Here is a 17,476-nt window from a genome sequence, read left to right on the forward strand (position 1 = left end):
CCTAAGGACAGTGTAAGTATTGCTGTTATATGCATTGACTACCGCAAGTTTTACAGGGCTTGTGTGTCCATGCTAGTTTTGCATGGAATGCAGTCTGCCTGCATAGCTCTCAACTGTGGGCCTATCCACATGATGGCCAGAGGATTGGCTGTTATGTTTTATCTGTTCACCACACAGATCTTGTCTCTGACATATCAGTGGCATTCTCTCCGTTGAGTACTATCAGTTCATGGCAACATCCATTTGTGTTTGTGACTTCATATTCCTGAGTAAGAGTATGTTGCAAGCAGTCCTTCAACACCAGCAACTTTCACAGTGTATAACAGCAATATTGCAGATATGGTCCTGTGCTCCAGCCTCTGCCCTCCACCTATATACCAGGCTTTGTCCAGATTTCATGCAGTAAGAGGTTGATAGGTAATGGCCTATCATTATTTAGTGCTGGCATTCCTGCTATCATTCCAGTGATGTTGTGGACTCCCACACAAATTGTGGGGTAGGGTCCATATATATGAGGGCTACAGCTGGACAAAACATATGTGACCTAGTAAAGTCCAGAGGTGAATGTATGTAAAACACTGTTATATGCCCTTGTAAGAAATATTATGGGGGTATGAATTGTTTTTAACCTAGGCTGTTACAACATGTGATGGATATTAGTAGTAAGACACATTAAGGTATATGGTTGTACATTTTCATACAGTTTACAATGGGAACAGTGGTGGACTAGAGCTTACTGTTTTGCAAACAGTTCTGTTTGTCAGTGTGATAATGATGTTTTAAGTTAAGCATTGTTATGTAACAGATACATTTTCATTGTGACAACTTATTTTCCCCATAGGGTTGAGTACAGAGTGTAATTGGAGGCTGCTGAACTACATTTGTAATTAGTAAGTGTTGATTGGTTCTTATCTTCAAGGCAAGTCAAGTGTTTTTTACTGTTGTACTACTTGAAGGCCTTAGCATGGACAGCAACATATGTTATATTTTCAGATTACTGAATCAAATGTTTTGTTTGAGAGTTGCATTACTCAATTATTATGTATTTCAAACACATAACTGCTATAAAAAATGGCATATACAACTGAAATAGTACACAAATAAACATTTCTATGTATGCAAACTTGTGTGCGGTGTCATGTCCTTTGCATTGTCTGTGGGTATATGTTTCATGCAATAATTGTCTTTTGTATGAAATAATCAAACAATGGCCATTTTAAAAGGTGGCAACTGTAGGAATACTGGCTGTTTGATATGCTGTGCTCCCTCTATATACATATCTATAAGTAGTAATATATTTATATGTGTATGTATGTGTATATACATATATATATATATATATATGTGCATATATGTATATGCATATATATATGTGTGTGTGTGTGTGTGTGTGTGTGTGTGTGTGTGTGTGTGTGTATATATATATATATATATATATATATATATATATATATATATATATATATATATATATATATATATATGGTTCAAGGCTCTAGAGAGCACCCTGGCATTACCAGGCTATAACTCATACCACACTTTTCAGCCATCTAACCTGGACTGGAACACCAAAGGCGGAGGTGTGTCCATATTCATTAAGGATATCCACACCTCCAGGCTAGTTGCTCAGCATAATGCATCTGAGGTTATCCAAGTGCAACTAACTCTGGGCAAAACTGCAATCCAAATTGTAGCTTGCTACAGATCCCCCGCCATGCCCCAGGATTCCCACTCCTCTTTTCTTGATATACTAGAAAATATTAGGGTTCAACCAAACACCCTAATAATGGGTGATTTCAATTACCCCACCATTAACTGAGAAAACTACTCATGTACCAATTCCTTTGCCCAGCACTTTCTGGAATTCATAAATTCCAATGCCCTGGATCAACTTATCAACACCCCCACCAGGGGAAACAATATCCTAGACCTAGTCATTACCAACATTAATGACTGGTGTTCCACACCTGAAGTCAACTCCTCGTTGGTCAGATCCGACCATAAGCTAATCACCCTAGATATCCACATCCCGCCCCCACCCATCATTAAGGAAACCACAGTAAAACATTTCTCCAAAAGCCAACTTCATGCTTCTTAAGACAGAAGTGCCAAACTTCATGACACCCATGCAGATAGACAATACAGTTACGACTCATGAATCCTACACAAATGCACTCTATAAGCACTTACAAGAGTGCATGGATCGTGCTATCCCAAACAGAACCAAGACATTATCCTCCAAAAAAAGGAGGCCAATCTGGTGGTCCCCTGCCAAAAACAAACTCTACAAAAGAAGGAAGAAACTGTTGGAAAAGACAGTAAAATCCCATGAGTGGAGGAGATCTCTGGTCAGCCTCAGTAAGAAGATGAGATCCCTTATAAGGTCCTCCAAAGTTAGCTATGAAAACAAAATCACCACTGATTCTGAGGACAACCACAAAGCATTCTATGTCAAGTATCTCAATGGCAACACCCAGATCTGCTCTGAGTTACAGCACAATGGCACGAAAATTACAGAACCAACTAATAATGCCAACATCCTGGCAGATAAGTTCAGTGCTAACCTTACCCCCCTCTCACCCCCTAAAGGGCCCATATCTATACAGGAAGAATGCAGAGTCCCTGTAAACTCATCTATGCAGGTAAAAGCTGTACTTTCTAAAACCAAAAACACAACATCCATTGGACCAGACAACATCCCAGGCTGCGTTTTACATGAACTTCAGAATGAACTGGCTCCCCAGCTAAGCACCATGTTCAATCATAGTCTCACATAAGGCTTTGTGCCCACTGAATGGTGCACAGCAACAGTTATCTCACTCCACAAAGGGGGAGCCACCTCAGATCCTGGGAACTATTGCCCTATTAGCTTGATGAGCCTGGTCTGCAAGGCCATGGAACGTATCATCATGGAACTCATAAACAAAGGCATTGGTAACCTCCAAACTCTGGAGCCCACCCAGTTCGGGTTTGTGAAAGGCAGATCATGCCTTCTGAGCCTGATTGACTTCTTTGAGGCAGTCACCAAAGCCATAGACCAGGGTAAGGTGGTTCACACAGCCTATCTTGACCTCACCAAGGCTTTTGACACCATCCCCCATTCTGGAATTATAGCTAAACTAACTAAACTAGGTATAAATCCCTACATCACAAGATGTGTTGCCAAATGGCTCACTGACAGAACCCACACTGTAAAAGTTGCAGACTCCAAATCTAACTTCAAACCAGTGACAAGTGGAGTACCACAGGGTTCAGTCCTGGGACCACTCCTATTTGGTATCTACTTCTCTGAAGTACAGGCTAACACAGAAGGCCTCTGGCTAATGAAGTTCCCAGATGAGTGCAAACTAGGAGCCATAGTCAAGTCCCCAAATGATGTAGACATCCTACAGTAGGGCCTCACTGAGACAGATGCCTGGTGTCAGAGGCATGGCCTCACGCTCAGTGCCAAAAAGTGCATTGTCATCCCCTTTGGTAAAAACTCTGTATCCATGAACTACCACATAAACGGCAGTCTACTTAATGCTGAATGTGTGATAAGAGACCTTGCGACCCAGGTGGAGAGTAGTCTCTCCTTTGACAATCACTTCGCCACACTAGTCAGGAAATCCTTCTATGTGGCACACCTCATCACAAAAAGGTTCTCACCCAGGAAAAAAAGAGGTCTTGCTCCTCTGTACTTGGCACTCATTAGACCCATTATAGAGTACAACTCCCCTTTTGGAATGTACCTTGCAAGACATCTGCAGCAGCTGGAAAGACCACAGAAGTACCTCGCAAAGAAGATTACTGGCCTCAAACAGATGCCCTACACTGACCGTCTCAAATAAATCCAGCTTTACTCTGTAGCATATCACCTACTCTGAGGAGATCTCTGCCTAACATATAAAGCTATGGTAAACCCAGAACTGTTGGACATGCTACAACTAAAGAAATCTCAATCCCTCTGACCTACGTGCTCTAGGGACCTAAACCTTGTCACCACAATAAACAGGACATGCTGGAGGGATAGATTCCTGTCCCAGAGGCTTCCTATATTCTGGAACAAGCTACCCATCTATATCAAGCAAAGTTCCTCATTAGTACATTTCAAGAAAAATCTTGATGAGTGGATGGGAAATAGGAAATACACCTCGGGGATCGATTCTGTGGCTCTGCTCAACAGGGGCGCAGGAAATTAACTTTCTAGGGTGGCGTAAGCCAGGGAACCTTGTTGGCTAGGCTTACTTAGGCCCTTGGGCCGATAGCCTAGTACCTACCTATGAACCTATAACCTTTATATATATATATATATATATATATATATATATATATATATACAAACATTCATCTACAGATATGAATACATTTCCCTACTGTTGAATGACTGTGCTGCATGAGATATTTGAGAAAACATCAAATTTGCTTGTATTTCAAATGGCTTTGTGGTAAATCACTTTGGCTATCATGTGCAGGTTCCTGGGCTTGAACCTTACAAGGGCTGATTATTTTGTTGCTGGGTAGAACAGGTGCTGTTGGAGACAGAGTGATTAATGCACTTTAAAGCAGTTGTAAGTGGGTTTGTGTGGGTTTCCGTGGAGTTAAGCGATGCTTATGACCACTTGCTGCCACTTAAAACTGCGATATTTTCAAATAAAGAAAAGAAACAAAGGGAGTTAGGAAAGTGGTGACATTTGGGCAAGCAGGGGGCAAACAAGAGGAGAAACAGGTAGGGATGTGCAGGACTTGTGTAGTAAAGGACCATAGCTCTGCATTTCTTTTGTAGCAACAGCTGCTTTCAATGTGGGAAATTTAGAATTTGGAGCCTAACACCCTACAGGAAGATGTGTGGGCATCATACAATATGGATGATTGGTAGGGATAGATTGTGTGATGGGTACATGTCTCTGGGCAAAATGCAGAGCTATGTATGGGATGTGATTTTTTTGGGACAGATGCCCTTTTTTTAGGTTAGAGTGGGATGTTAAGGAAGGATTATAGGTAGGTGTGGTGAGGGAGGTTTTGTAGGAGAGGTTACATTTTCAGACAGACAAGAAAGCAGACAAGGGTGGTGTATGACACATGGGGGGTAAACAGTTTGGCAGGGAGGGTAGGTTGTGAATCAGAGGCTCATGAACTCCCCAGATGGTAGAAGTGGCACTAATGTCCCCACCCGATGGTAGTCACCATAACTCCTTCACAGATGGCTGTGCTGGGGGCTGGGCTGGAGGGGCCACCTGCCCCTCCAGCTGCACCAGCCTGATCTCCACCTGGTGCAGGAAGTCATCCAATTCCATCTGAAGGACACTGCGCATATGCCACAGACCTCATCCTAGGTGATAACATCCTCACTGTGCCCACTTGCAGGGGGGGTGAGTCCCAGCCCTTGCAGCAGTTCCACCTGAGGGTGGTGCAGGACCAGCAGATGAGGGAGGTCTGGGTTGGGTCTCAGACCTGCTGGGACCTGGTGCCTCGGCCATTTGTGGTCGGAGAGGAGGATTCGCTGGAATCTGCCTCCAATATGTACTATGGTGTGGAAATTAACAATAAATATTGGTTAGTCATGCACAAAACATTGCAACATTAGTCAAAATAGCATAAATGGATATTCCCATTTACCCAAAACAGTGCAATTATAACAGTGCCATAGAAAACATGCATATATGGAATGGCATTCAGGGTTGCAACAGCATGCCAGTTAGTAATATGTCAGGCAGGCAGTAACAATTATTATTCAACAGGGAATATTAGTATGCACACCATTTAAATAATGATAAACCAAATGGAACAACGGTCCCAACAGTAGAGGTTTGTTTAGGAACATATCCATGTTGGTTTCAGTGTGATGGTTGGATCAGTTGAGTGGTGGGGAAGGGAACAGATTCAATTGACAACTGCTATCACATATATTCGTCTGTACACTACTATTCTGTACTCTACATTCTGACCACACTTACACTCTACCTGGGCCATGGGGCTGCTACAGCACACCAACAGCTGTAGATATCAACAGAGCAATTGTACCCAGATTTTAGTTATACATATCATACCTGTTTCTATACCAATTTCTTTACCTGTGGGCCCTTTGTAGAGGGTATGTACACATTACATTGCTGCTTCTACACATATTTCAGATTCACATGTTAGGTGCAGGCCCTGGAGTGTGTGTTGTGCCTTTGACATACATATACTGTGACATTCTCTGTGTGCAGGTTTCTTGGCAACTGGGGAAACTATCCGTAACAATGTGACACTTGAGGGGCTTGTCTGGGCCAGACTGCAGAGTGTGGATGTCTAGCTTGCATCTATTTGTAGGACTGGGGCTAATCAAAACAGCAACTGTACACCTTTCATAGTTATACACATCATACTAGTATTTCTATTCAGATTTCTTTACCTGTGTGCCTTGTATGGAAAATGTATGTGTTGCAGTACATTACCTTTTCTATTCAGATTGCAGTTTACAACTGTAGAACCAGACTGACATGTTAGTGGTAGTCTCTGGATTCGAACCATGGTGTGTGTGCAAAATGTAATGACAGGCCTTATCAGACTAAGCTACTGGGGAATTGTTGTGTGTCATTTGTGACATTTCTTTCTAGTACATATTTTTGTGCACAGTACTTTTATTATGACATGTTGCATTATTTGTTTCCCATTTTCAGTACAAATTATGCATACACAACATACATCGGTGTCACTGTTTGTTAAACATGTGCACATTAGCTGGATTGCACATTTTACTGTTTTACAACTACATACTACAATTTAGATTCTTGAGTATACAGTGTAGGTTTTAAGTCTGCACCTGTTAACTTTATACATTTTTCAGTACATTCACAGCTACATACAGCTGAAATTGAAAGGTTAACACAGTACAATGCTGGCAGACAAACAAGGAAAACACATTCTGATGGAAATATGTACTGTTGCTTTTTTCAGTTATTTGACATGCCCTTTCTAATGTATGCAGACAAGCAGTGCTAAATCAGTTCACCTCAGTTAATGCATTCTGCAGGACATACACATTTCTATTTTTCAGATACAAGTGAGATGACATACAACAGTGTATGGGATCACCTTTATTAATTCTGACATACATATCTGTGTACAACTCAAAAATCCACAATTATTATTCCTGCATGATCTGCACAGGGAAAGCTTTTCATTTCTAAGTGTTACAGTAGCCCTGACATGGCACTTTCTTGGCAGGTTCACTCAGACACACTCATACATATTGTAATAGTCCTCTCCTGCATATTGTATCTTGTTTGCTACTGACATCTGTATTAAACAGCAGCTGGGAATACTCCATTGTAGCACTGGCAGCCCGACACAGGCATTTATTCCTGACTTTTGCAGCATAATTATATATACATGCAGTACTACCATTACTATAATTTTGATTTCTTACTGCTAATATTAGGGGGGATTCTGTACTCACCATACTACTAATGCAGCCGGGCCAGTCACTGGACATGAGTCTCAACATTCTGAGACCTCTCCACAGCAGCTGTATGGGGAGACATCACACATTAATCACACCTGCACAGTCACAAGTTGAACTTTTTCCATACTTCATTAGAGATACATAAGACTGCATACTTACAGACAGGTGGGACATCCTGTACTTGGTCTTCTTAGATCCACTGGTCCAAGAGTGTACCCCTCCTCTGCTTCAGGTCATTATGGTGTGATGTACATGCTCACTAATCCGGGGTATGCCAGTGGCACTGGTGAGATCACATGCAAGCTGGTCCCAGGCCTCCACTTTATACTACAAGCCCTGGTACTGGCCCTGCAGCAGCCTGCCATCATGTTTTTTTACTAGGAGCCCAACCATGACCCTGGACTCCTGGATTCCCCAATGTTGTGCTCAGAAGCAAACACCTTCACCGACATCAGCCATTTTGGCCCTGCTGTGAGCAATCTCAAATGGTTATGGCTGTATTCCCACCTGTGTGGTTTAAATAGTGCAGTTTTCAAGCACTTTTTCTTGATTGGCCAGTTTTAATATGCTGAACTATGCTTAGCTCAGCACAAATCCGAATAGCAATGCTTACACCAGATAAGCACAGTTGAAAGCCAGTAAGCAATGCTTACACTAGCAAAGCATTGCTTAAATCTACTTTTTTAATTAAATTTATAAAGTACTTTTTACAGTTATATTTTACATATTCCCTTCCCTATTGTGCTATACATGAGCCATGTGATTGACATCTATCATTCAATTTCCTTAAAAGATTTTAACTAAATTGGCAGAGGGGGGATTCAAACTGAGTATGTTATACATACTAAATCATGGCAGTACTACTATGCTACAACCGCTTGATGACATTTTGTATCACAGTAGCACTTGTCTATCATTTTCAGGATTTCAGCCAGCGTACGCATAGCAGCACACCATGCAAACAAGCTTCACATCACTTAAATTTCAGATTTATTTGATGAAAAAAATAAATTTTTTTGTATTTTTATTGCTTTCCTCTTGCCCTACTGCTTCCATGCATGTAGGGCAAGAGTGCATACATTCAGGGGTGTGCACTTGAAGGCTGATGCCTTCTAGGTGTTTGTGTTTTGTTTTTTTCAGTGTCCACAGACACTGAAATGTTAGCTACTTACATTTCATTGTCTGCAGACACTGGTTTAGTATATAATATTAGAGCCAGGCTCTAATATTACATCCATTCACACTTGTCTGTGTCACAAAGTGTCGTATGGCCCTTTCTGAGCAAAGGGGACATGTTACATGTGAAGGCACTGCTGACACATGCCCCCTGCACTCTTTCCTGTTTTGTGTCTGTTTATATGCAAGGTGTGCTGCTATTCTAAATGGACATGAACCACTCCGTGCAAGAATAGTCTTATTATTGCATGGAGATTCATGAATCCTGGGGAAGGTTACTGATATATATGACATGCACAGATCAAGTATGTAAGCAGTGGAATGGTTGAAGTAGCAGTGCACAGAAAATACAGGAAATATTTACATTAACTAGTAGTGCTCTGTGATAGGAGAACTTGCATAGTGATTAGCATCTATCATGGAATAATGCTACCAAGATTCAGCAAAGATCTGTGACTGTCAAGACTATAACTTTCATCTGCTTTCATTCTATATAATCATTTTATCAGGAGCATTTTTCCCTACTTTGGTCCCTTTTCATTTTCGGCAATCACTACATCCCATCCAACATCATCTGTGGTTTCTGGTTACTTCTTCCATGTCAACAATGGCATATGTAAGTTACTGAAAACTGTCAAACATTTGTTACATGGTCAAGCTTTTCAGATACAAATATCAGCACTGAAGTACCAATAGCATTACAGAGACATACAATTAATTTCCTCAAGTAACCATTCATTTTATTACAACTCATTCATATTACATGCTTCACAACATATAATGGCTCCCTATTGAAATGTGTGCCGACACTTTAAACATTATATCCCTGAGTATGTGTATATATATATATATATATATATATATATATATATATATATATATATATATATATATATATATATATATATATATATATATATATATATTGCCATCTCAGCCTTGTTATTTGCAAGTATATTTTTTGGCCATTCAGTCTTCATATTTCAGGACTCGGTGAAGCAGGTCCCAACATTTCAAATGCATATGTCTCAACATCCTAAGATGCAAATGTGGAACATAGACCCTAGTATTGTGTGACAAATGGTCAAAATGTGAAGCACCCTATTTTTGCACTGCACAAAAATGCACCATTTCCATGGGACCTGTTTGAAGTGGGCTTTCCACCAGAAGTACTAAGTTAGTGAATACTGTACATGTTTAAAATTCAATAGGGCACACATGTCAAATAAAACAAAGTCAGCAGAAACTATTGATAAAATGCAATATACTCAGTGGCAAATAGTTACATAATAGTATTCAAGTGCGACTATTAATAAAAATGCTCTTCAGCACCTGCTTTTCCAACCCCTCTACATTTTCTCTCAACTAAATCTATTTACTCAACCGATCAAGGATAAGTCAGACCAGAATCAGGGACAAATAATGACTTAGTTAGGTACATTTTTAAAATATTGCTACCATTACCTTGAGCATTGACAGAATAAGAGAATGTGAATTAATACACACTTTCTGAAATGAAAAGTTTATAACCTGTCATTATTTATTAAGTGTAACTCACCACATTTTCTCTAAAAGTCACCAGCCTAGCTCTCAGTGAATCAGGGACAAATCCAAAAATAATCAGGGACATTTAAAATAGTATTGCTATTAACCTGAGACATTGACAGAATAGTGAATATGAATTAAAATATGTTTTCTGAAATAACAAATTTATACTTCTAATTCTTGCAATTGAAGTGTAATTCACCATCTTTTCTCCAAAAGTCACCACTTTTAAGAGGGATTAAAAGGGACAGAGATAACATTGGAGTCAAAGTCAGACACTGGTCAATACATAAGTAAAATAAGTAATGTTAGGTGAATAATAAAATAAATTACTAAACGCTGACACAAAGTTGTTTTGAATCGTATTTTTAGTTCTTATGTCAATAAATGTTGCATTGGCAAACCTGTTGTGGCTTTTGACTCTGTCTAGGATGTCAAAAAGTATTCACAGGAACTTAAGCTTACAGGAGAATGTTATCTACATTAGTAGGCTACAAACTGTAATGAACAGTCAGAGAACTCTTTACAGGAGAATATTTTCTATTATATCTATATATCTATCTATCTGTATATATATGTACACACACACACACACACACACACACACACACACACACTCACACACACACACACACACACACACACACACACACACACACACACACACACACATTATATATATATATATACACACACACATATATATATATATATATATATATATATAAAAAATAGGTTCATAGGTTCATAGGTGTGTACTAGGCTAATGCCCTGGAGCCTTTACAAGCCTAGCCCATAGGATTACCCTGGCATTGTGCCACCCGACCTTGGTTCCCAATGCCTCTGTTGAGTAAAGCCACTGGAGTGATCCCTGGGGTAAATTTTCTGTTTCCCATCCACTCATCAAGATTTCTCTTGAAGAGGGCCAATGAAGTGCTCTGCTTGACATATATGGGAAGTCTATTCCATAACATGGGCAGTCTCTGTTGATTGTGGTAATGAGGTTCAGGTCTCTGGAGCATGTGGTGTGGAGGGATTGGGATTTCTTCAGATGTAGCATTTCTAACAGAACTGGGTCAGACATGGCTTTGTAAACCAAGCAGACATTGCCTCTAAGTAGGCAATATGAAAGAGAGAATAGTTAGAGGTTTTTTTGTCTGTCCATATAGGGCAAATGTTTAAGGCTTAGGATCCTCTTTGTGAAATACTTTTCTGGCCTCTCCAGTTGTTGCAGGTGTTTAGTGAGGTACATGCCAAATGAGGGATTGTACTCAATGACTGGCCTAATGAGGGAAGAGTAGAGGGAGACAATGACCTCTTTCTTCCTGGATGCAAAACCCTTAGCAATTAGATGTGTCACATAGAAGGACTTTCTGACCACAGTGGCAATGTGGTGGTCCACCTGTGTTGCCAGATCTCTTATAACGCCTTCTGTGTTCAGTGGACCACCATTGATGTGATAATTCATGGGAACTGGGTTTTTCCCAAAGGGGATGATGACTGATTTTTTTGGCATTGAGCTTAAGGCCATGGTTCTAACACCAGTTGTGGTCTCAGTGAGGCCTTTCTGTAGGATGTCAACATCACTTAGAGAGTTAATAATAGCTCCCGACTTGCAATCGTCTGCGAACTTTGTCAGCCAGAGTCCCTTCTTATATGAAGGAGTTGACATAATCAGCACAGTACTACATCATTTCTGTGAGGAGAATATTTTAACCTTTGGCTTACAGTTGCAATTCATTTGCATTGGAGAAGTAGTGCTAAGTAAGGATCAGTGTACTGAGGGAGCATGCAGTCTTGTGCAATTGTTTATTAAGCTGTTCATTATTAACAAGTTACATAATCTGCTTTGTATTGCATGCAATCCAAATGAGTTGTCAACAATTAGCCTTTAAATTGGTTACAAAACATAAGGCAGAACTACTGAGATCATGTTGTTGGTTACAATATTAAAAATATGTGCACCCAAATGAAATACATAGACAGCTGATGTTTCAGTCTCCAGTTTGCAGATTCCTGAGCAGTGAAGTGCTCTGGATTATGCAATAAGCAGTGGACTACCTTTCACTGGAGCTGTCCAGTGCTACCTAAAATTGGTGTACAACAGCCCATAAAATTACTCTGAGCATGCAATAAAGAAAGAGTGTTCTCTTGGCCAGCAAAACACAAGGTTTTGCTGGACGGAATGTAGGAGGCAGGGAGTGCAGCACCGAGCATGTAATGGGAGGGAGAATTGCATAGTCAGGCACAAAAAAAGTTCACTCATAAAAGTTTTCCTGAAGATGTAACTTACTTGACAAAAATTGCTAAGTGGAACGATGGCTACAAAATGCGGAATGGAGGAACAGTGGGCTTAATTGATCACAAATGCAGAGTGTTCTGCACAAAGCACTTGGCTGCTCAGTGCAAATGGTTACTGTGAATAACATTAAGTCTTTCATTGGTACAGCTTTTATACCATCTATAGATTAAAATTTCTCTTAGTTCAGCACTTACACAAGACAAGTTTTCTAGGTTGCATTCAGACTGACATGATCACCAGCAATGAGATATTTTGTAATCTAGAGTCATGCATCCGTATACAAACATTTAGCGATCTCATAATAACATAGCCTCAATAGAAACACCTAGATTGGAAACTTTGTAATTGTAATGTTCTACACTAAAATCAAGATTGTTAGCTACTAGGTCATACATCACACTCTTGACAAAGCTCTGAACTATTTACCTTAACCAGTCATAAACAACATTATGACATTTACCAATGTTATATATACATGCATGTGTAACTAATTGTCATGAATCCCTGGCCCTATACTATGTCTGTCATTTTCTTTGCATGTATGTGACTGGATTACTACTCAGGTTTGATATGTGTTATTACGCAACAATGTGTGTGGTATACTTGTTGATGTGTACATCCACAGATATGTAAATGACTGCAAAGGACAGAGTCCCAAATATGGCTAAATACATTGCACATCAAATAACATCTGACTACAGCATAATAACAAAGGTGCATATAGTGCTGGTGACTGTGCAACAACATCTGTGGACAAAGATGTGTACCAACAACTTTCTAAAGTAGAAAGCCAGTACACAGAAGTGAGGCAAAACACTGACCTGGGAATGGGGCACTGGGGCTTTTAGTTCATGCCATTCTCAAGGTTGTGACTTCTAACTCATGAGACACATACTCAGCATGATGATCATCACTAATGTGTGCCATTATTAGAGCAAGACAAGTACAGCTCTCATATATAAAGTTTGTACAGGTGGAATGACCTCAGAAGCACGTGGAGTATAGCAGAGACTGACAATGAATCTTAACTAATGATACATCCAATTGTATTAGAACCTGCATTCACAGTATAGCACAGTACAAATGCTACCTGCATGTCATGCTAAGTCATACATATTCCAAGAAATCCCAATCAAACTGTTATACATGCACTGTGACATTTACATTCCTATAGTAATAATGATATATACATATGCTCATCACTCATACACACATATATATGTGTGCTTATGTTCTATATACTGTTTTTTTGGCAATGCAAATACAAAGGCATAGGTATATTTTAATTTAAATGAATATTTATTTGATATATATAATCCAAAATCCAGTACCACCGAGCACACTTTAACGAAAGCGCTTTCACCGAAAAAAGCGCTTTCATTAAAGTATGTTAAAAAAAACAAAAAAAAATAAAAACAAAATCTACTTGAATGCAGGGGGCGCCCCCCACACCCTCCCTACTTTAATAGTCTCACTCCGAGATCGCACTACAGTGGGGAAAAGGGAATTTTGCCTTATGGCACAGTAGTACGTATATATATATATATATATATATATATATATATATATATATATATATAGAACTACTTCAGTAGATCAAAATACCCTAACACTTAAACTCATAATAACAAGCCGAAAACATCGTAAATACACGTCTATGAATTTTAACAAAGCCAAAAGTTTGAAACAATAAATCAAGTAATATGCTTGTTTAGAAGTAATCAAATATATATATATATATATATATATATATATATATATATTACAGCCCGGAAGAAGCACCAGACACAGCCTCCAGCTTTAATAACTATTTTCATATATATATATATATATATATATATATATATATATATATATATATATATATATATATTTATTTATTTAAATATGGGTCCACTTTTTAATCTTGAAATACTGAAATCTCGAATTTCAGTATTTCGAGACTAAAACATCAAAAGCTCATAAACGAAACTACACAATCACGAAACACTAAAAAAATCAAAAGAAACAAAACAAAAAAAAAATATCTAACCCTCCTCCCAAAACAAAACATAAACACATCATTACAATCGAAACAGCATCAAATGTTCCTGCACCCCCCCATGTGGGAAGTTGTGCCCCCCACACCCCCTACTTATATATACCAAGTCCGAGGTCACACTAACTCAAAAAATACAAAAATACAAACACATTCTTACCTGCCCTACACTCCCATTGCAGTCATATTTACACTCAGTACTAACACCCACACATACTACAATTGTACTAAAATCCCCATATACAGCACTCACAGGGTCTATATCACATAGTCAAAGTCTTATAACTTAGAACACGTAATGTTCAAACCATTATGTTCAAAGTTACAAAACTTCGACTATGGATAAAAAAAACAGAAAGCAAAATAAACTGTTTTAAGCGGGGGGGGCTGCACCCCCCACACCCCCCTACTTAAATATACTAACTCCAAGATCGCACCCCATTGAACAAAATGGCAACCTCCGCTTATGGAGATTTCCATTCAAATGCTCGAACTTTTACAAATTCAAACTTATGGCCTCGACCATATGGGGTTTGAACTTGTAAAAGTTCGACTACGTGATAGGAACCCCACATACACACATAGAGTCTGTTCTACGTACCCCAATCTACCCCTAAAACTCCCTATAAAAACTAAAAACAAACACATTTATACTCAAAACCTTTAAAAGTTAAACACTTACCGGAATCTCCGTTCATAAATGAACATCGGTCGCCATAACACAATATCCTTAAAGAGACAGTACCCAATCACATGCATACCACACTACACCTGTTGCGCATTTGGGATACTAAGATTTATTTATTATTTATTTATTTTTGTTTAACATTTGTTTGCCAGGTTAGTCCGACTGGAGAAAAAGTATCCATTTTCAGCAGAGTACTGGGGAGAAAAACTCCACAAGTTTACAGAGAGACGAAAAATTTGCAAAAGAGACATTACAGAATAGTACCATACAGATTGTAGACTTTACAGCCATTAGTATACAATAAGAAAATATTCCCCCTTTTGGTTGAAAATACAAGTGTACAGAATATACAATGAGAATAGATAAGAACCTGGTAGAGCATTGCAAGATATTTCACAACTGAATAAGATTATCTTCTTCTTTCGGCTGCTCCCATTAGGGGTCGCCACAGCAGATCATCTGTTTCCATTTCTTCCTGTCCTCTGCATCTTGCTCTGTCACACCAACCACTTGCATGTCCTCTCTCACCACATCCATAAACCTTATCTTAGGCCTCCCTCTTTTCCTGTTACCTGGCAGATTCATCCTTAGCATCTTTTTCCCAATATACTCTGCATCCCTCCTCAGCACATGTCCAGACCAATGTAATCTTGCCTCTCTGGCTTTGTCTCCAAACCTTCCAACCTGGGCTGACCCTCTAATATACTTATTCCTAATCCTATCTATCCTCGTCACACCCAGTGCAAATCTTAACATCTTCAACTCTGCCACGTCAAGCTCTGACTCCTGCCATTTTGTCAGTGTCACTGTCACCAACCCATATAACATAGCTGGTCTCACTACCCTTTTGTAGACCTTCCCTTTCACTCTTACTGGTACTCATCTGTCACAAATCACTCCTGACACTCTTCTCCACCCACTCCATCCTGCCTGTACTCTCTTCTTCACCTCTCTTCCACACTCACCATAAGAGTATATAAATGTTTAAGTTTTCCATATATACATTCAAGCAAATATACATGCAAGAGTATACATACATATATATGCATACACGTACATCCACATATATACATACATACATATACACTATATATATATATATATATATATATATATATATATATATATACACACACACACACACACACACACACACACACACACACACACACACACACACACACACACACACACACACACACACACATATGGGTTCACTTCAGATGATCAAGTTTCTGAAATCTCGAAACTCATATGGTCGAGATCATATGATCGAGTTTTCAGAAACTCGAACATCTGAAGGGGGGGGTTAAATAAATGGTGTGAATACGTTAAGTGAGGGATTCTGCAGGGGGGCAAGCCCTCTGCACCCCTGCTACTTAAATATACGAACTCCGAGATTGTGCTACAGCGGGGAACAGGGAAATCTTACATTCTGCAGTGTCTGCAGAAAAGCGAAATGGGAGATTTCCCTTTTCCCCACTGTAGCACAATCTCAGAGTTAGTATATTTAAGTAGGGGGGTCTGGGGGGTGCAGGGGGGCTTGTCCCCCTATAAAAACGTCTGTAAATGTGTTTAATTTTTGTTTTTTTTATGTTCACTTCTGATGTTCCAGTTTCTGAAAACTCGAACATATGGTCTCGATCATATGAGTTTCAAGATTTCAGAAACTCAATCATCTGAAGTGAATATATATATATATATATATATATATATATATATATATATATATATATATATGTATATATATACATACATACACACACACACACACACACACACACACACACACACACACACACACACACATGTACATACACTCAGATATAGGTTATTGCTCACACATGGATAGGTAGAGTTAGATGATATTGTTTGAGTTGTCCAGCACAGATGGGGTGTAGAAATAGTAAGTAGACGAGGCTTCAGGGGGTCAATTACAGGTGCATAGGTGGTTGATAAAGAGGTATGTTTTAAGTAGGCTTTTGAAGGAGGGTGCGGAGTTTTGTAGTCTAAGGTCAGGTGGAAGGTTGTTCCATATTTTTGCTATTTCGTGGGCAAATAGTGATTCCCTGGAGTTGTTTTTGCATGTGATTGTTTTGATTAAGGCTTTGTTTTAGAACCAAAGTTGTCTATTTGAATTGTAGAAGTTCAGCATGCCAGTCAGGTCAAGGGTTTTCTCGGGATAATACAGAATTAGATGAGCTAGGCTGAGTTGATGGTACCTTAATAGGTTCAGAAATTCAAGCCAGTGCAAGGCTTGTAAGGAAAGGCAGTGGTGGGATCATGATTTGGCATTGG

The sequence above is a fragment of the Protopterus annectens genome, chromosome 8.part0 (genome assembly GCF_019279795.1).
Source record: "Protopterus annectens isolate FY-2018-M chromosome 8.part0, PAN1.0, whole genome shotgun sequence".
Lineage (NCBI taxonomy): Eukaryota > Metazoa > Chordata > Ceratodontiformes > Protopteridae > Protopterus > Protopterus annectens.